The sequence below is a fragment of the Oreochromis niloticus genome, unplaced genomic scaffold, assembly GCF_001858045.2.
Source record: "Oreochromis niloticus isolate F11D_XX unplaced genomic scaffold, O_niloticus_UMD_NMBU tig00008393_pilon, whole genome shotgun sequence".
NCBI lineage: Eukaryota > Metazoa > Chordata > Actinopteri > Cichliformes > Cichlidae > Oreochromis > Oreochromis niloticus.
The window spans coordinates 1-22363 of record NW_020329166.1 but is presented as its reverse complement, the minus strand read 5'-3'; the positions used below and the strand labels follow the sequence as shown (position 1 = coordinate 22363).

The following is a 22363-nucleotide window of genomic DNA, read 5'->3' as shown; positions in this document are numbered from 1 at the left end:
AATTCCGAACATTCCGGAACCTGGCGCATTCCGGAATTCCGAACATTCCGGAACCTGGCGCATTCCGGAATTCCGAACATTCCGGAACCTTGGCGCATTCCGGAATTCCGAACATTCCGGAACCTAGGCGCATTCCGGAATTCCGAACATTCCGGAACCTGGCGCATTCCGGAATTCCGAACATTCCGGAACCTTGGCGCATTCCGGAATTCCGAACATTCCGGAACCTTGGCGCATTCCGGAATTCCGAACATTCCGGAACCTTGGCGCATTCCGGAATTCCGAACATTCCGGAACCTGGCGCATTCCGGAATTCCGAACATTCCGGAACCTTGGCGCATTCCGGAATTCCGAACATTCCGGAACCTTGGCGCATTCCGGAATTCCGAACATTCCGGAACCTAGGCGCATTCCGGAATTCCGAACATTCCGGAACCTAGGCGCATTCCGGAATTCCGAACATTCCGGAACCTTGGCGCATTCCGGAATTCCGAACAGCCGAATCCACAGCGATGACAGCACGGAAGCCCTTCTGGATGAAGTTGCGTCAAATTGGGAACTGGACCTTGCGTCGTTCCACGATCTCTTTTGCGTCGTTCACGCTGAAATCCGTTCCTTTCAGGTCCCTACCGCACCTCTTTACCTGCTCCCTCTGTTTGAAGTGGTGGAATTTGGCCACAATAGGATGTGGTCTCCCGGTCTCCCGGTTCTCTTAGATGAGAGAGAGAGATGAGAGATAGCCTTTATTTGTCAGTTGCAGGTCTTTTGCCCGCAACCGAGATGACAGACCTTGCCGACCGTACATACATTACACAACATCACATTGGGGAGACAGGTCAGGCTAGGTAGCGAGGAAAAAACATCGAAATGTGTAACACAAAAGGATAATACAGGAATGCACAGATATCAACACACCATAGCACAATAAAACACAGACGAGCAACATGGGAAAGAGTTCCAGTGTGTACATCTGATCTGGGACCGCTGCAATCGTTCGACTGCGCCTCCAGCTGACCCGATGTCCACATCAGAGGGGAGGTAAGCGTTGGAGGTGGCGTTGGATCCGGGGTAGGGAGGGTGATGCGTCGGTGAGTGCTTATCAGTATCAGTATATGTATGTGTGTGCGTGTCCAGAGTTCAGCTGAGACAGTGTCCTTCGCCCTGCCAGGCTAAGTAAACAGTCTTCCAGCCAACCCAGGTGGCCTTGCATGGGATGGGAAGGAACAGTCTCAACATAGTCGTTATCAGGGATTGTTTTGATCGGCTCCAGCCTTGAGCCCGCAGCTGGCGCCGGAGGGGTAGCCAGATTATGATAGCAATTGTCTTCCAACCAACTCATGAGAATTTCGAGCTGTTTCTTTTAGCACTCCGACACTGGTCCCTCCATCATCCGTTGGATAGCTGCGAGTTTTTCCATGATGTTATTTACCTTCGAATCCGAGATCTTGTCACTCTTTTGCTCACAGAGCAGATTCTGAGACCTCGCGACCGCAGCCAACTGATCCGTGATGTATTCCAACTTCCGCCCATAGTTGTTGATTTGAGCGGATTCTTCCCTGATGTGTCCCAATATCCGCTCAGAGATGTTATTCTGAGTATTCACTGCAGCCGCTATTGCCTCCAAGCTCTTGACCATGTCCCTGTCTGTGAGCCCTTTCTCAAAACCCGCACCTCGTCCCATCAAGTCAATCTCAGCGGGCAGCTTTGTGGCGGTTTGGACAGCCGGTTCCGCTTTCTTAATTCTCTGATAAGCCAGGGCCAGGCCAGCTCCGATCAGCAAGAACCCTGTTATCATGGTTCCGAATAGGTAGATATCTTCAGCGTCCTCGATCGACAGTCCCGCCAGGCACGCGATCCTCCATGTCTGCCACCCGTCCATCGCGTATCCGGCAGGGAAGGTCCCTCCAGGGCACTCGGGCTCTCCCGAGCCCAGACTTCTCGTGTCAATAGCATTCAGAGACCAGTTGATCAAATCCATAGTTCTCTTTAGGTTTTAGATACAGACTGTGAGAGAGTGTTCCAGGGAGTGAAAGACAAAAAACACAAGACTAGACAAGGACATAAGCAGGGAAGCAGAGAAGATAAGGGAGAGGAGAAAAGTGCGTCCGCCTCCTCCGAGAGCCAAAGCAGAATAGCCGTAATACGATGGATTTGATCAAAAGTGATGTTCTTCACGGCGTCCTCTGGTAGCTTCAGGTGGGTTTTAATGAAGCCTCTCAACATTGCTTCTGTGTCCTCACTGGCAGATTTTGTGATACTAGAAAACACAAGGTTATCTCTCATGCTTGCAGGCTTGCAGATCAATAACAGTCTCTTTTATTTTCTTATTTTCTATGTTAAGCTTGGTCACATTCTCGGTCAGAGACTTGACTGACTCCCATAGCATGGCGTTTTCAGCCAGGAGCGTGCGTTTCCACCTGCTGCTGGTTGAACTCCAGGGATTCTCTCAGGGATTTAATTTCCTTGTGTAAAATCTACACCAGGGACAACGAGCTGGAGATTCGCATGCCAATTGACTCCAGGAAGTCAGTAATGTGTTTGCCGGCAGGTGATGTTGTGCCGGGGGAGTCTGCCGACGGGATCTCATTTTTTGCCGGGGAAGATGCGCTTTGGACCTTCTTCATAACTACACCCTCGGAGCACTGGTCGATGTAATCTTGGAGAGCGTCTAAACTCTCCCCACTCTTTTCTTTGGCTCTCGGAGGAGGCGGACGCATCTTTCACCCTCTCCTTCCCTTGTCTTCCCTGCTGCTTCTATGTCTGTGTCTAGTCTCGTCTAACTCTAACCCTCAAAGAGTCTCTCAGTCTTGTTCTCTAAAACCGAAAAAATTATGGATTTGATCAACTGGCCCCGTAACGAAATTGAAACCCTCCTGGGCTTGGGAGAGTCCGATTGTCCTGCTGAGACGTTTGCTGCCGGATACTCGATGGTTGTTTTGCATCCTGTGTCTGGCGACACTCTCAATTGTGGACATTGAATGACATCTACCAATTCAGAAACACGATAACAGAGTTCTGGCTGATTGGAGCTGGCTCAGCCCTGGCTTATCGAAGAACAAGAAGCGGCTACAGCTGTTCAAAATCCCACAAGGATGGCCGACATGATAGACCAGGGGTGTCGCACTCTAGGCCTCGAGGGCCGGTGTCCTGCAGGATTTAGATGTGTCCTTGATGCAACACAGCTGATTTAAATGCCAAATGACCTCCTCAATATGTCTTGAAGTTCTCCAGAGGCCCGGGAATGAACTAATCATTTGATTCAGGTGTGATGACCCAGGGTGATATGTAAACCCTGCAGGACACCGGCCCTCGAGGCGAGTTCGACACCCCTGTGACAGACGATGGGCAGGGCTGTGAATACTCAGACTGTGTTTATTGAACGCAATATGGATAACATCTTGGAGAAGCTCATGGTTTTGAAATGGGTAAGATCTTGGAGAAGAAGAACGGGAATTGAGAGAATTGGTGACCAGTAACGGACATTTGACAAACTGTAAAAATTCGATGCAGTTGTTTACACTAAACACAAACATTCACCATCTTCACTCATGCGGCTATCCCACTGGCGCCAGCTGAAGGCCTGCCAAGGTCAAAGCTGACTGGAACAACAAAAATTCTTCCATGATAAACAGGACTGTTGTCAGAACTCTTTGTCCCTCCTTCAAGGCCACCTGGGTCCACTGGAGACTGTTGACCTTCGCTTAACCGGGCGTGGTGACACTTTCTCTCAGCTGAACATAGGATACACACACACACACACACACACACACACACACACGCACGCACACATGTACACTGATACTGATACACTCTCACCATCACCCTCCCTTCCCCAAATCCAACGCCTCCTCCCATGCTTACCTCCCATCCGATATGGACAGCGGATCAGCTGGAGGTGCGATGGAAGATTGCAGCGGTCCCAGATCCAGCTGTGCACACTGGAATATTCTCCCATGTTGCTTGTCTGTGTTTTATTGTGTTATGGTGTGATGATATATGTGCATTCCTGGATTATCCCTTTGTGTTACACATTTCACTGTTTTTTCCTTTGCTACCTAGCCTGATCTGGCTCCCCAATGTGATGTTTGTGTATTTTATATACGGTCGGCAAGGTCTGTTATCTCAGTTGTGGGCAACTGCAACTGACAAATAAAGGCCATCTCATCTCATCTCATCTTATCTCATCATTATCTGTCCTCCAGGGTGTTAATTAGGTTAATTATGATAAGATATGGTTAATTATATGACAGTTGATTGGTATATTTGGAATAACGGGAGCTTGGGAAAAAAAACCCTTTTGTTAAATTCTAAGCTACCATTTGCTTTCTTTCTGCCAAATCTTCTGCGTTTGACGTCACCTATAGCATGAGTCACTTACCTTTCCCGTCACCAGTGAAGCTAGTTTTTTTAACTTTTGTAATGGCGGCATTCTGGCTCTCTTTCACTCTTCTGTACCACCTTTAGGAGTCAATCCAGCAACAGGCAAATGCTAGCAAGACCAGGTACTTTTCTTTCAAAAAAGATGTTTAATGAAAATTTAAATTACGGCAAGACTCTGTCAAAAAACTGTGTTGCTTCTGGCTTATCCGACTCCCCCATTATGTAAGAACATAATTACAGTGTGCCAGAAGCCCAGAATATCAAAAAGTGCATCTATATTCTATACTTTTAACATAACAGTATTTGGCTATTAACTGGAAATTATACACTTATACACACAACAAAAATATATATTTCTCCAAAAACTAGCCTTTAATTGGCTCTTACATTGGTGGCTGTAAATAAACCCTTGAACTCTTATGTGAGTCCGCGCCTGAGTCCGTTATGTTTGACACGGAAAGAGTGGAAAACGCACACAATCACACACACACACACACACACACACACACACACAAGAAAACACAGGCTGGCAGTGGGTCAGAACGATGTGCAGCAGAGAAACGCTAAGACCACGGAAGGGTTATATGTTCTATGTCAAATCATCAACGATGAATATGGGGAAAACAAAAACAACCTTTATAAATATCTTGCTTTTCTTTTAGCTTGTTCTCCAGGTGTTGTTGAGAACTTTTGTGAATGTAAATGTTAATTGCTTTCATTTAATTATTTTTAATAGTTCTAAATTCAACCAAGTATAAAGTCCCTGCTCTTTATTAATATAAACCATGCAAGCTATGCATCAGCCGCACCCAAACACTCAACATGATTACATAAATTAAGTCATACAAACTTCATATTTGAAAAACAGCTCTACAAAGTCAAATAGCTTAAATTCATCATTCATTACTCAACATTTTCTTCCATATGAGATATTTCAGCTTATGAATTTCTTATTTCTTCTTTTAACTTAATTTGAGTCAAAGGAGCTACAACCTTACTGAAGTCTCCAATAAACCGTCTATAGAAATTGGCAAATCTTAGGAACCGTTGCAGCTCCTTCTGAGTCTGGGGCTTGGGCCATTCTACCACGGCCTTTTTCTGGGCCGGAGCTGCCCCTGCTCCACTATGATTCCAAGAAATGACACTTGTATGTGAAACTCACATTTCTCACCTTTGACGAAGAAATGGTTCTCCAGGAGATTTTGCAGGATGACATGGTTCATGTGGTCAGAGAGATTCTTAGTGAAATTAAGAATATCATCCAGAGAGAGGAAAACAAAGTGGATAATGAAATCTCTCAGAATGTCATTTGCCAGTCCCTGGAATATGGCGGGAGCATTGGTGAATCTGTGAATTTGTGAACGACATGGCGAGATACTCGTCTGATACCTCAGATACGCAAACTGGTTTCCTTTGCATATCCTGACTAGGTGGTGGTTACACAGGTCCAGGTTAGAGAAAACAGTGGCCCCCTGCAATAACTCAAAAGCGGAGGACAACAGCGTTAGTGGGTACTTGTTCTTCACCCTTCACCCGAGTGGGAACGTGGATGGCAGAATGATCTCTGCAGCTAGTGAGTCGGTGATGTAGCACTCCATTGCCTCCCTATCAGGTTTTGAAAGACTATGTAGCCGATTGGTGGGCAATGGAGAGCCAGGAAAGAAATCTATAGGTACAGGTATTGTTAAGGTTCAAAAATGTTGAGGAGGAATCCATAAATAAGCACTGATCCGGGCGTGTGCAATTAGACGGCATTTTAATGAATTACACATGTGTGAGTTCAACAACCCAATCAGTATTGAACTGCTTTACCATATTCAGACAACGGTTTTATAGGGTTAAGATAGTACAGCCCCCTTTTCTGTTGCTAGGCAGATTTAATACAGCATACGTCAACTCAAAACCACAATGACTTTTAACATAGTTTAAAACAGAACATCATCTTCGCCTCGAAGGCAGATGCTTCCTGTCTCCATCCTCGCTGTCGCTCATCTCTGGGACATCTGGTGTACTTCCTGGAACAGACTACCACGTACGCACCCAAACTTTGCAGTTATAAACTCTTACCTACTAAATGAGTCTATCTGTGTGTGCGTGCACGTGCGGGGGCGCGTGCGTGCTGTGTACTGCGTACGTGTCATGACCTCTCTAACTATATGTGTCTGTATGTGTGTGTATGTGTGTATGTCTGTCTGTGCGTGCACAGATGCTCTCTGCTTTCTGAACCTTAGTTGACCTCAACTTAGGCAACCAGGCTAAGGCCATCCTGTGTGTAATGATCTTAACTTCTATGTAAAATATATAAAACAACTGTTTCAATCTAACACAACTACTTAAGGCTTAATCAGCTCTTAATTCAACGATAAATGCATAATAACACCCTGCTCTTAACTTGCACTCACTCTGCTTTCAGTTTCACTTCTGCAAAAGCATGCCTTGCAGACGTGTTTCCTGTCCCTGCTCTTTGAGTGCTTCACCCACTGAAGACTATGTGTAAGAATATAAAAACATTCAAAAGCCTTTAAAATTATAGATTCAACTCAACAATTTAAAGTGGTTCTTCTGGATTTGTAATAAAGACTAATATAATCCCCATATATTTGAACATCTGAATGCATCTGAATGCAACATCACTATTAACATGAAATGGTAATGATGATTATAAAAATAGCAGCCAATAATAGCAGTAAAATATTTCTCCTCTCGATAGTATCTTCAGGGAAAACATAAAGGTCAGGCTTATCTGTAAACTCCGAAGGCTCAATAACAGAAACACTTTACAATAAAGAAGTCAGGTCTGATACAGTTATTGTCCAGGTAGCATTTGATACACATTGGCATGTGAGAGGTCATTGTATGTATACTTTTCAGTAAACGGGTTTTTAATACAACACTGCTGGCACAGTGATCTGGGTTTTCCCCCCTCCACATATATTTTGCCAAGACTTTTGAGTAGAACTTCCTTCATATAGAAAAAAAGATTCTATATGATCATAAGAAATGCCGCATTTCTGCTGTAGTCAACCTCAAAATCTTCTGTATTGTGCAAAAATCCAGATCCACCCCTCATTGTTTTAGTAAAGTAAAATACAGCAAAAAATAAGAAAAATCAAAGATTCAGTGGCACTAAGTCCTGTTGTTCTTAAATGTATTTTCACCTGTTTAGCAGGATGGATGTTTCCTCGGTGCTGCAGCGGTCATGTCAATGGGGGATCCGGTGGTTTGTCTGTGAATTTCACATTCCCGTGATGCTAATGTATTTGTCACTTTTTACGGAATCATACTCAAAGTAATATCAGTAATTCCAAGTTTTAAACGCTGCATGGTCGTACTCTCTCCCGCACTCTATATTATCCATTGTTGATCTACACGTCTGTTGCTGCCACGGACATCACAGGCTCGTACGTTATTGTCATGAGACACTCTCACAAACAAAATTCCTGTTTAGTAACACAGTAACGCAAGTAACAGTAATCTAATTCCTTTTTTTGCAATAGTAATCCCTTACTTAACTTGTTACTTGAAAAAATTAATCAGATTACAGTAACGCGTTACTTTTAACACGTTACTGCCTATCTCTAGTTATTACTATATTTACAAGTCTTTTTTCAGTTTTAATTTTTAGGTTTTTGTTGTTTGCAAACAAAAACCTAAAAAGCCTTTTACAACATTGGTGTAACACCAATATTGTATAGGCCCAGAATCGGTCTGGCAAAGACTCCATTCTGGCCCACTGGATGACTTTAGAAAATGTGAAAGGGGGCAAGGCATTCATATTACCCCAAAGTATTTAAGTAATAAATAAACATTTTTTCAATTTTTGGCATTTTACTGGCTTAATTAGTGCAGTGAAGAGAGACAGGAAAGCAGGGGAAGAGAGAGAGAGCCAATGGTTGCCTGTTCATCCCAGTGATCTAAACCAGCTTCTATAAATAAACAATTTAATGAGAAAAAAACTTCATGTTCTTTCACCTACTATTTAATCTACTCTAAAAATGCCATTCCTTTAAAGAAAAAAAAAAGTTTTGTTTTGTTGTTGGTTTTTGGAAATAGCCTGGATAGAAAGGTGGCCAGTCTATAACAACACTAAAACAGTAACTTCCACATCTGCAGCCAATTTAAGATTTTAAGTCAAATCTGGGACTCTTCACTGAACTGAAGAAGTAAAATGTCTTCAAGGAACTTAAAGAAGTCCAGTTTTCCAAGCTCCTTAGATTGGTTTTGCGGATAATCACAAAATAACATTTTACAGTCAGGAAATCCCCCAAATCTTAATCCAGTCGAGATAGTCAATCCTATAATGCAAGTGAACAAACAAAGTCCCACAAACTGTGATCACCTTGGAGCTCTGATAAGGCAGGAACGGATGGCCATCAATCATCATTTGGCCACAGAGAATTTCAGAAGTTATGAAGAAGAATCATCACTGTACACACTGCATACATTTGATTTCTTTCCCAATTAAATTCTTTAATCTCATGAAATGCTTGTGATTGTTCTTCATTATACTGAAGCAGAAATCAAGTGAACATCATGCTGTATAACAAAAATTCAAAAGGAACCAGTTAAATGAGTAAATCATAAGACTTATCACCAGAATAACAGCAGCAGAAACGGATTTTAATAGTTTTGCTGCCCCCTCGAGGTAAAGTAGGAACTGATTTTCTTTTGTCCACTGTCCACTTTCTGCTGTGACACAACAAATTTCCCACGTGTGCGACTAACAAAGGTTATCTTAAGTTTGGAGGTCTGTAGTGATTGAGGAAAACTGGCGACCTCTAAGCATAAGTATCCGTTGACACCACTCTGTGTCCACTTCATGGCTGATTTACTGTCTTTCCCAATTTGTTATAATACCACTGATAGATGACTGTGGAATATTTAGTAGCAAGCAAATTTCACTAGTCTGCACATCTAGGTGCTTGATGTTATACACCTGTGGCCATGTAAATAATTGGAACACCTGGATTCAATGGTTTTTATGGGTTAATATGTTAAAAGTATTCACTTAATGTGTGACTGAGGATGGATGATTTCAAGAAATAAATGACAAACCTTTGTTAAGGTGGAGCAAATGGCAGCACAAACATGAGTACAAAGAAAAGTACTGGAAACACACAGGGAAGATAAGACAGGAGCACAGTATTACACTGTAATCAACACCAGCTGAGTGAGTGTTTAAATACACACAGGAGGTAATCAGGGAGATAGGAAACAGCAGGGTCACTGTAAACTTTATTATCCCCAAGGGGCAATTTGAGGCATAGCCAGGAGGTAACAAGCACACACCACCTAAAATCATATGGACAGACACAAGAAAAACCACAGCACAACACCACAGTCTCCCAATTAAAACATTAACAGCAGCAGTGACAAAGGCATACTAAGTCTGTTAGTCTCATATCGTGGCAATTTGTACCTCAAGTCACATAGAAGCAGATGATATTCACAGAGAAATAGAAGCCTCAAATTGTTAAGTGTTAAAAGTTTGTTTAAAGTTATGCCTGCCACTTTGCAACACATCCTGACAATACTCTGAAGTCTGTTGTTGCTTTTAATGTTAAGAAGGCCATAGTGAGTGATAAAAGTGGAGGTAAGAGGACAGCCATCATCAACATCATTAACTCTGACACATGAACAAAATGTTGTTTGGTTAATCTGATGCAATCCTCTGCAGCCAGTGCACCTTTAGCATAGGCTGAGTTGCTAAGTCAGTATTAGCCTTAAGGTGAAAATGCAAAAGCATAATAAATATCTGTGGGAATTCCCTCTGCAAATAAAATGGTCGTAGGGATATGATAAGAGCTTGATTTTGGGGATGACACTAATGATCACGGAGTTATACCACACTTTATTTACTTACATATAGACACCTCCATCAAGGAATCTAACTGTCAGGATAGTAGGGAGAGGAGCCAATGCTGGCCCAGTCTTTTCAGGCTGTGATGAATACTGCCATGACTGCCCTATTTCCATGGCTTGGAATCCTGATTTAGGTGTGATATATGAAAGCACATGACATACCAGAGGATATATGGAATGTTAAATTCACTGGTAGTATTTCTCTGGTTACCTATCAATGATAAATCACTAATTTAAGCAAGGCAAAGTTTTACTAATATTACATGATAATAATAACTGTAAGCTGTAACACCTGCAAACTGTAACTTTATGGCAGTCTAAAATACCACTAAGTTGGACACCAAATCTACTCATAGCATTGTTTAAAAAGGAAGGCTACAAAGACAGTTCTCTCTCTCATACACACAGTTTTGTGCACAAATGACACGTAACTCTATAGGCTAATGTTATACAATTTTATATCTGACTGAATAAAATATGTCTTGTAATAATTTCCTGTGTTCAGCATTAGCACATTGCATTTGTACCAGATATTATTTAGTAAAGATGTGTCTCTAATCATGTTTTTAATTCCTCTTCCGGCCCTGCACCAGCGCTGCAGCAGTAGGACTTGTGGTGGCAAAAAATATGTTCACATTATGTTTAATCAGAATCAGAATACATTAATAACCCTTAAGGAAATTAGGCTTGTAAGAATAGGCAGTATTCCTTAAGAAAAATGAAAAAAATCAGCGTCAGCAACAACTAAATCCCAAACAACAACAATAACACGATAGTTTTAGCTGTGATTAGGATGGTCTTTGAGTGCTTGAGCAGTCGAGTATGAATGGCTGTATTTACCTGCAGTAGGCATTTAGAGTCACTGCTGCTTCTTGCATGCATGAGAGCAGGAGGGAAAAGAAAAATACATAATTGATACTGATGTTACTGTTTAATTAGTCATAATCATGAACACAAATGATTTCAACTGTATCAGTTTGTAAGTAAAAAAATGAGTATTGACAGTATTGATACATTAGTTTATTTTGACAGCGCAGAACAACCTTTTGAGGTGTTTAGAAATCTCCTTCATTTTTAGTCCATATATAATTGGATTGAAAAGGGGAGGATACATTACGATTTGCAAAGTCAATATTGAATGTACAATCTTTGGAAAATTAGACTCCAGACCAGATATAATGATATCAAATGCACACAAACACAAATAGCTGATCAAAACTATCAAGTGGGGCAAACAGGTCTGTGCAGCTTTTCTCCTGACTTCTTTACAGCTTTGATAGGATATCACAAGTATCCTGGTGTAAGTGAAGAATATGAAAACTGCAGGGAGAATTGCAACATTAAATAGTACAACCATATCATATACAGTCTGTGCTTTTGAATGCACACATAGAAGCTTGTAAATTGTATTGTTGCAAAAAATTCCAGTGAAAGTAAAGTTACAGATTTTTTTATTGGCCATTAATACAGCTGCCACTGCAACCTGAGAAGAAGGCACAATCCAAGCTAAGGTTAAAAAATGCTGATAGTGTTTTTTGTCATGATAATTGGATATTGCAGAGGTTTGCATATAGACACATATCTGTCATAGGCCATGGCAAACAAGAGTAAAAATTCTGAACCACCCAAGGAGTAAAACATAAAAAACTGAAAGAGACAGACGGAATAAAATATGATCTGTCTTTTAGATAAAAAGTCAATCAAAAGCTTTGGGTAAATAACAGTGCTTAACATAACAGAGTTCAATAGCAAAGCTGCAATAAAAATGTACATAGGCTCATGGAGACTTTTCTCAACCACAATGAGGAATACAATGGTGAAATTACAACAGAGTATGAGAATGTATACAGTAAACATGATCATAAAATAAAGATATCTGTATTTGTTCACATGGAAAAACCCATCAAGAGTTATGTATGATACATTTAATGCCAGCTCCATTAAAATGATGAACCAAAATTGTAATAAATAAAATGAGATATGACAGCAAGTGAGAGAAAACAGAAAGTGAACACCTACCTTGTCCTGATCGGCATATGAGTGGACTTAAGAAAGTGAATGGTTTGACTTCTACTTGGACTCTGTTCAGAAAACTGCTTCACCCTCTATGGACTTCATCCCTAACGTCATCCCTAACTCTCCAGTACAGTCCTGTGTTAAACTGTTTTCTCAGTACTGCCCCCACTGTTTTTTTGACTATTAAAACATTTAAGGAATTTCTTGTTTCATTCCTGATCACAACCACATTTATTGTGAATCTTTAGATACAGTTCGTGTATGATCATCTAGCTCTCTATAAAGCCGCTCTTGTCTGATATTGCCCGAATTTTCATTTTGGAGCGCCTCAATACATTGCAGAGCACAAGTAAAAAGTCTTTCAACATCTTCTTCATTGGTTCTCACCTCAAACAACAAAGAATGTATGTAAAAAATGACAAGGATCTGATGTAATTTCATTGTAGATGAGGTACTGTCAGACACAGTCTTTCCAGATTATACGGCAGCTAGCATATCCAGGATGCCCCGGCTTGTTGCAATAGGCTGCTACCCTACAACAATGTTTGGATAGTCACTGATGAAGGCAAAAGATTTTTCAATTATACCTCTAACAGACTGTTGTAGACGTCACCGCAGTGTTAGCTGTGCATTAATGTGTTATTTGTTTTTCCTCACCTTCCTGTGCAGCTAAAATGCCTTCCTGTTCAATTGAAATCTTGGTTTTCAGTAATGTGCTTGAGAGCGTTTCAGTAGTGTGTGTGAGAGATAAAATTTCAGTAGTGTGTGTGAGAGGTAAAATTTCAGTAGTGTGTGTGAGAGCGTTTCAGTAATAATGTCCCTTACGGCACCTCATAAACTGCTACTACAACATGTTGAGCAGAAGCAAAGCTAAACCAAGGGAACTGCGGAGGACTATAAATATCTTGGAGTACACATAGACAATAAAATGGACGGGTTAAAAACACCTCTGCACTTTGAAGGAAAGGCCAGAGTCGTCTATATTTTCTGAGGCGATTGAGGTCCTTCAACATCTGTCGGACAATGCTCAGAATTTTTTACGAGTCGATTGTGGCCAGTGCGATCCTCTATGCTGTTGCATGCTGGTGCAGAAGGTTGAGGGTCGCAGATGCCAACAGATTAAATAAACTGATCCGCAAGGCCAGTTATGTTGTGGGGATGGAACTGGACTCCCTTAGGGTGGTGTCTGAAAGGCGGATGTTGACCAAGATAAAGACAATGCTGGATAATACCTCCCACCCATTCCAGGACGTGCTGGCTTCTCACAGGAGCACGTTCAGTGAGCGACTGAGATTACCAAAAAGCACCAATGAACAACACAAGAAATCATTCCTGCTTGTGGCCATCCCCCTGTACAACTGCTCCGTCTAATACACTGTAAACACTGCAATAGTTAAATCCTTTTTATATTTATTGTTAATTTTTGATATTTATAATTGAATGATTTGTATATATTAGTGCCATTTCTTAAATTTGTATAATCTGTAACTTATTGTATTGTTTAAATAGTTTAGTCTATTACTGTTACCGTCTTGGAGCAACCGTAACCCACATAATTTCCTTAGGGATTAATAAAATATTTCTGATTCTGATTCTGAAACCACTACATGTTGTGGATATAATGTACAGGCAAACGGAACATTTTTAATATTATTGTATCCCCAGAAAATAGTCTGCTGTGTTTTGAGAAATGTTTTTTTTTTCTACTTTTTCATTTTATTCAACTTCAGTTGTGTCCTCTTTGTAGCATTTTTTTTTCTATTTGCCGGTGTTTTCTTAAGTTGTAGTCCATTTGACCTCTCTGGGCCACCATACATAAAGTGTTGTGACAAAGAGTATGGGCTGTGGTGGACAGCTTTGTTATGTTTAAGTTCAATCGGAAATTTCCTCACAACTAAATATTTTACTGTCAACTGTTAGTGGTATTACAACAAGTGATAGGCCACGTAAAATCACAGAGTGGGGTAAACGGATGCTGACGTGCATAGTGTGCAGAGGTTGCCAACTTTCTGCAGAGTTAATGGCCTAAGATCTCCAAACTTCTGGTCTTCAGATTAGTTCAGGAATATATTCCATTAAACCGCATTCACGATTTATGATCACTGTTACTATTAAGCATTTATTTTTCTTTTCATTGTTATATCAATATCTGATTAATCCTTTAGTTATGTCTCTTAGGCTACACCTCCTGGAGCACTTCCAATGATGCACCAAGCATCTCTTCTCCACTTCTTTCATACCCAGTGTTTTCATATACCACTACTGCATCCCATTAACATTTGTCTTTGTGTGTGTTTTGCTATGTCTTTCTATGCTCTGGTATTTTCTATTTTCTCTTTCTCCTCACTCTCAACCAGCTGTAGCAGATGGCTGCCCCTCCCTGAGTGTGGGGCAGGGAGGTGATTTATTTTTGAGCTTCTGACAAAGCTCATGATATCTTATGTCAATGAGACCTCCCATCATCTCCAGAACCAAAAACTTTGTTTGGTTCTTTATCATCTGCAGGTTTCCAAGTATAGTCCTAAATGTTCCAGGCATAACTTGTCCTATATTTAGAATGCTTGCTTGGCATATACTGTTTGAAAGTATATGCTATAGTCTTCTCTTGTACAGAAAAAGTTGTGTGCATGTATGTGGATACGTGCATGCATGCTTACGTGTGGGTGTGTGTGTCCATCTGACAAAAGGGCATGTACGTGAACTCAGTTATTTATACTAACTCGTCTATTCCACATTCATTTCTAATGATAGGTCATTTCTGGCCAGGAAAACCAAGAGTGTGCAAATGTTAACCACCAATAAACCACCAAAAATTGTATGCAGACTAACTTTTACTATGATGGTTCCTTTTACAGGATGTTCCAGTTGCCTTTTTTACTCTCTTGATCAATGACTGCAGAAAACATTATGCCTTATAATGCACCATAAACCTGCTTCTTTTACCAGTGTGTTGCACAATAAATAAATTACTAATAAATTAGTAAATAAATGTATAATAACACTACATTATTTCATGCGTCTGAGCAACCTTTTAAGGTGTTTAGAAATTTCTTTCATTTTCAGTCCATATATGATTGGATTGCAGAGAGGATTATAAGTTATTATTTGGAGTGTCATTACAAAACGTGCAGTTTTGGGAAAATCAGATTCCAGTTTAACAATGACAACATCATAGGTAATCAAAACAGAACAGTTCATCAAAACTAGCAGGTGAGGTAAACAGGTCTGAACAGCTTTTCTTCTGACATCTCCACAACTCTGAAAAGCAATTATGATTATCTTTGTGTATGTGAAAAGTATAAAAAGCATAGGCAAAAGTACGAGATTCAACAGAACAATTACACCGTATATCGATAATTCGTTTGAAGTCACACAGAGAAGCTTGTTTAGTGATCTACTACAAAAATTTCCTTTCAAAGTAAAGCTACACAGTTTGCTATTAATATTTAGTGCAACTGGCACTACAACATAACAAGCAGGTACCAGCCAAGCAAAACACAGCAGTAAACTGACAGTAGTTGTTGTCATGATGGCTGGATATTGCAGGGGTTTACAAATAGACACGTATCTGTCATAGGCCATAGCTGACAATAATAAGAACTCTGAAGAGCTTAAAAAGTAAAACATAAAAACCTGAAAAAGACAAGCTTGGTAAGATACGATCTGTTTATCAGATAAGAAGTCAACCAAGAGCTTTGGGTGGATATTAGTGCTGAAAAGAAGAGAGTTCAATAACAAAGCTGCAATAAAATATACATTGGCCTCTCTGCACATTTTTGCTGCGATCAATTTTAAATTCGAGCTCTGCTTTGCCTTCTGCATAATACTCATGGATCTTTTTGAAATGTGTCAATCAAGACTTCCTGTACAGGAGTAACAGTTCTGCCAGTCCACAGTCTACAACCTCAAAACAGATGCAAGATCAGAGTGTCTCCAGGTGCCTACAGTGCTCAATTGCAGAGACTTTTTTTATTCATATTGTGCTTTAAGAACTTTTCTGATGGACAAAAGCTTACAAAGCTCTGTACTTAAGAACTTTTGTTATCACACTAAAACAACGGAAAACAATTGTGACATAAATGTACAATTATCTGCTATATTAAACCCTTTTGCACATAGTTTTACTTATATTTTTTAGTTATGTGATGATTGCAAAACCCTGGAGGAGAACAAAAAATGCCTACTTATTACTCCTAATCACACTGCTTCAGGTGTCACTGTCAGTGCCAATGTAAAAGTGCAGGGAAATAACCCTCTTGGCCATGGGGGAAAATTACAACATATATGCAGAGGGCCATGGGGATGGATGTTCCCTCCACAAGCTTAAGGGTCAGTTCCCAGTAATTCTGCATCAGGGAGGGTGAACCTGTCCCTTGCTTTTTTCTTTACAGTGTCACGGTTTGTGGGGCAAGCTGTGTGGTGTTTGTGAATAAAGGACCCAAAATGCAGGCAAAGTAACAATGGTAAAAATAAAGGCAAAAATGCGGGATGGGGAGCTGTTAGGTCTGCGCTTACAGGCCCCGCTGGTTCAGAGACTTATCACCATGAACAAAGCAAGACAAACAGCGATCCATTTTAACTTGCAAGGGAAGCCGATCGGATCAGGGTCTTGGAGCTAGGAGCCCCTCACCTGATGCCAGACAACTCCAAAAAAACCCACCAGCCTTTACACACTATATATACACATGGAGGGAAACAAGGCAAACAGGAAGGAGGCACAGCTGATCCTAATTAACATGACGAGACAAGAGACATAGACCTTCAAAGTAAAACAGGAAATCCACAGACTGAATTTACATACACAGACTCAGGGACATGAAACAGAGCACAGAGAGAACACATGGACAGGGATAACTAGACACTCAACAGAGGAGGCACAGGAAGAAAACCTAAAACCTAGAAACGCTGAGAACAAAACCTAAACACTAATATAGATAACATTGAAGAAATCAAACATCAAATCAGAACAAAACTCAAAACACTGGGTAACCGATCCAGCACCATGACACACAGGGCTTTCTTGAATCCCTCTTTGTCTGGTCCATCAGCCAGGACCAGTTTGGATCATTGGGATACACAAACCCATCCACTGTAAAAAGCTGGTAATCGACTAATGTTCTGATTTGCTCAGTCTAATTTTGATTTATTAAACTAGAAACTAGTGTTCTTGAGTCTGGGCTGATATTTATTTTGAGTTCAAACAAAATGAACAAATGAATCTTCTAAATTTATCATAGATAATTGGCAAACCTTCTGGAGGAAACCTGGTCTTGTTAGGAGAGACGGCATCCATCCCACTTTGGATGGAGCAGCTCTCATTTCTAGAAATATGGACCAATTTATTAAACCCCCCAAAATATGACTATCCAGAGTTGGAACCAGGAAGCAGAGTTGCAGTCTTACACGCCTCTCTGCAGCTTCTCTCCTCCTGCTACCCCCGCCAAAAACCCATCTCCATTGAGACTGTGTCAGCTCCCAAAAAGACAAAAAACAAACTAAACACCAGCAATAAACAACTTAAACATAAAAAATCACAAAGAAAGAACAATACAGTATCCACATCTGAACCAAAGAGTAAAACAGTGTAATGTGGATTATTAAATATTAGGTCTCTCTCCTCCAAGTCTCTGTTGGTACATGATTTAATAATTGATCAACAAATCGATTTACTCTGCCTTACAGAAACCTGGTTGCAGCCGGATGATTATGTTAGTTTAAATGAATCAACACCCCCGAGTCATTCTAACTACCAGAAACCTCGAAGCACAGGCCGAGGGGGCGGTGTGGCAGCAATTTTTCACACCAGCCTATTAATCAACGAAAGACCAAGACAGACTTTTAATTCATTTGAAAGCCTGATGCTTAGCCTCGTCCACCCCAGCTGTAAAACTCAGAAACCAGTCTTACTTGTTATCATCTATCGTCCACCTGGGCCTTACACAGAGTTTCTCTCTGATTTCTCAGACTTTTTATCTGATTTAGTGCTCAGCTCAGATAAAATAATTATTGTGGGTGATTTTAACATCCATGTAGATGCTAAAAATGACAGCCTCAACATGGCATTTAATCTGTTATTAGACTCAATTGGCTTCTCTCAAAATGTAAAAGAACCCACCCACCACTTTAATCACACTCTAGATCTTGTTTTAACATATAACATAGAAACTGAACATTTAACAGTGTTTCCTAAAAACCCTCTGCTGTCTGATCATTTCCTGATAACATTTACATTTACAATAACTGATTACACAGCAGTGGAGAGTAGACTTTATCAAAGTAGATGTCTTTCTGAAAGTGCTGTAACTAAGTTTAAGAATATAATCCACCCACTGTTATCATCTTCAATGCCCTGTACCAACATAGAGCAGAGCAGCTATCTGAACGCTACTCCAACAGAGGTCGATTATCTTGTTAATAATTTTTCCTCCTCACTACGTACGACTCTGGATACTGTAGCTCCTGTGAAAACTAAGGCCTCAAATCAGAAGTACCTGACTCCGTGGTATAATTCTCAAACATGTAGCCTAAAGCAGATAACTCGTAAGCTGGAGAGGAAATGGCGTGTCACAAATGTAGAGGATCATCATTTAGCCTGGAGAAATAGTTTGCTCCTTTATAAGAAAGCCCTCCGCAAAGCCAGAACATCTTACTATTCAATTCAATTCAATTTTATTTATATAGCGCCAATCACAACAAAAGTCGCCTCAAGGCGCTTTATATTGTACAGTAGATAGCACAATAATAAATACAGAGAAAAACCCAACAATCATATACTATTCGTCACTGATTGAAGAAAATAAGAACAACCCCAGGTTTCTCTTCAGCACTGTAGCCAGGCTGACAAACAGTCAGAGCTCTACTGAGCCAACAATCCCTTTAACGTTAACTAGTAATGACTTCATGAACTTCTTCACAAGACTGCTGAAAGAAGTCCTGCCATTAATTAATTCTTCGATCTTAAATATGATCAACCTATCTCTAATAATCGGCTATGTACCACAGGCCTTCAAGGTGGCTGTAGTTAAACCTTTACTTAAAAAGCCATCCCTAGTCCCAGCTGTCTCTTCTAATTATAGGCCAATCTCCAACCTTCCTTTCATATCAAACATTTTCGAAAGAGTAGTTGTCAAACAGGTAACAGATCATCTGCAGAGGAATGGCTTATTTGAAGAGTTGCAGTCAGGTTTCAGAGCCCATCACAGCACATAAACAGCTTTAGTGAAATTTACAAATGATCTTCTTATGGGCTCTGACAGTGGACTCATCTCTGTGCTTGTCCTGCTAGTGTTGACCATGTGTTCGATACTGTTGACCATAATATTCTATTCTTAGATTATTTAAAAGTAAAACTGGAGGCAGAGCCTTCAGTTTTCAGGCCCCTCTTCTGTGGAACCAGCTTCCAGTTTGGATTCAGGAGACAGACACTAATCCTAACTTAAGATTAGTCTTAAAACTTTCCTTTTTGGTAAAGCATATAGTTAGGGCCTTAGTTATGCTGCAATAGACGTAGGCTGCCGGGGGATTCCCATGATGCATAGAGTTTTTCCTTTCAGTCACCTTTTTCACTCTCTATGTGTTAATAGACCTCTCTGCATTGAATCATACCTGTTATTAATCTCTGTCTCTCTTCCACAGCATGTCTTTATCCTGTTTTCCTTCTCTCACCCCAACCGGTCGCAGCAGATGGCCGCCCCTCCCTGAGCCTGGTTCTGCCAGAGGTTTCTTCCTGTTAAAAGGGAGTTTTTCCTTCCCACTGTCGCCAAAGTGCTTGCTCATAGGGGGTCATATGATTGTCAGCTTTTATAAGGACCTTTTTAAGAGTGATTTCTCAGAAAATCCCAGTTTGTGCAATAGCTTCTTCAAGGGACTCCCTCAGGTGGCGGCTCCAGCCAATCGAAAACTGGAGGTTCAGCCAACTTTGCATGAACTTCATACTGCTCTGATGACTTTTCAGAATGGTAGAACTCCTGGCATGGATGGTCTTCCTGTTGAGTTCTACAAAGCCTTTTGGTCTGTGATGGGTGAGGATTTGCTGGAGGTTGTCACAGATAGTCTGCAGAGAGGCTTGCTGCCTCTGAGCTGTAGAAAGGCGATCATCACTCTCAAGGTCAAGGTAACTTTATTTATACCCATAGGCAAGGTAAATTTGCTTTACAGAAAAATGATAGCATTTGGCATCCCTTCAAAAACACACATACCTAATAAACCTCACTGTAGCACATATATAGTAATTTAATATTTCGAATGAAAAACAAAAACAGTTCTTATTTAATTCAGTGATAGCAACAGGGACAAAGCTATTTTTATAACGCTTTGTCCTGCATCTTTGAAATAGAAACCTCCGTCCTGAGGAAAGAAGCTGAAATTCACCCCTTAGAGGATGGGAACCATTTTTAAGGATTGATAAAGCCATCCTCCTTACCTGCTTAGAGTACAGGGAGGCTAAACAAGACTGTGGCTCACCTATCAGACGACTGGACCATCTCACTATCTGATTTAGAGAGCTTTTCTCTGTGACAGAGGTCTGACCAAACCATGCCACCAAACAAAAGGATAAAACAGACTCAATAAAAGAACGATAAAACAAAGTTAAAATTCTTTGGTCAATGTGGAAATGAGCAAGTTTCCTAAGGCAATAAAGGTGCTGGTGACCCTTTTTACAAACTGATTTGCAATTCTGATCAAAGTTCAGTTTTTCATTGATTATGGTCCCAAGATATTTATATGATTGTACTTGCTCTATTTTCTGACCTTTAATTAAAGTGACTCCGTGCCCATCTGCTGCCAAAGAAGGGAGCTCTACGCAATTTGAAGAACTGGAGACCAGTCTCGTTGTTCTGTACAGACTTTCTTTTGCTTAGTCCTGGCCACCAGACTTCGAGACGTGCTGGCTTTTGTCGTTCATGGAGACCAAACGTATTGCGTGCCCGGCAGGCTGATAAGTGATAATGTCACTTTGATTAGAGATGTTTTGGACCTCTCTAGCTCTTTGGGCATAGATGTTGGTCTCATTTCTCTAGACCACGAAAAAGCTTTTGACCGGGTTGAACGCCAATATTTGTGGCACACTTTAACTGCTTTTGGCTTCAGCCCAGGTTTTGTAGCAGTGATTCAGGTTCTGTACCGTGACATTACCAGTGTACTGAAAATAAATGTGGATGTTGCGGGGGTGTCCCTGGAAGGGGCCTCTGGAAAAACTTTGTATAGGCTGCTGGTAAAAACTCTCAATCAAGACAAGCTGAATGGACGCAATGACACGGTGTGGAGGACCCATCTCTCCTTGGCACCTGACATCAAACCAGCATGGAGATCCCTTTACAAACCTCCCCTCACGAAAAAACATGCAGACTTGCAGTGGAGAATTCTTCATGGCATTGTTGCTGTAAACTCTTTTGTTTCTGTTATTAACGCTGCTCTGGAAGACAAATGGGCCTCAGCACCTCCCTCTGCAACTGGCTGCTGGATTTCCTCAGCCAGAGGCCTCAAGCGGTGCGTGTGGGCAACAAGGTCTCAAACAGCATCACCCTGAGCACGGGGGCTCCACAAGGCTGTGTGCTCAGTCCTCTGCTCTTCACCCTGCTGACACATGACTGCTCACCAACCTACAGCTCCAACCACCTTGTGAAGTTTGCGGACGATACAACGCTGGTGGGGCTCATCACCAAGGGCGATGAGACCCACTACAGGAAAGAGGTTGAGCTCCTGACCACGTGGTGCAGAGACAACAACCTGCTGCTAAATGTTAGCAAGACCAAGGAGGTTATTGTCAACTTCCAGAGAGGCCACACCTGTCACCCCCCATTGACCATCGACGGCGCAGCGGTGGAGAGGGTGAGCAGCACCAAGTTCCTGGGGTGCACATCAGTGAGGACCTCTCCTGGACCACCAACACAGCATCACTGGCCAAGAAAGCACAACAGCGCCTCTATTTCCTGCGCAAACTCAAGCGGGCAAGTGCTCCACCACCCATCCTGACCACATTCTACAGAGGAACCATTGAAAGCATCCTTTCCAGCTGCATCACTGTGTGGGGCGGTAGCTGCACTGACTATAACAGGAAAGCTCTACAACGCATTGTGAGAACAGCTGAGAGGATAGTTGGTGT

General features: G+C 41.3%; 1 pseudogene; it reads right to left on the bottom strand.

The window, feature by feature from the left end:
• Nucleotides 1–10863: 10863 nt before the first annotated feature.
• On the bottom strand, nt 10864–12688 carry LOC109201078 (olfactory receptor 6N2-like; annotated as a pseudogene).
• Between the last annotated feature and the right edge of the window lie 9675 nt (nt 12689–22363).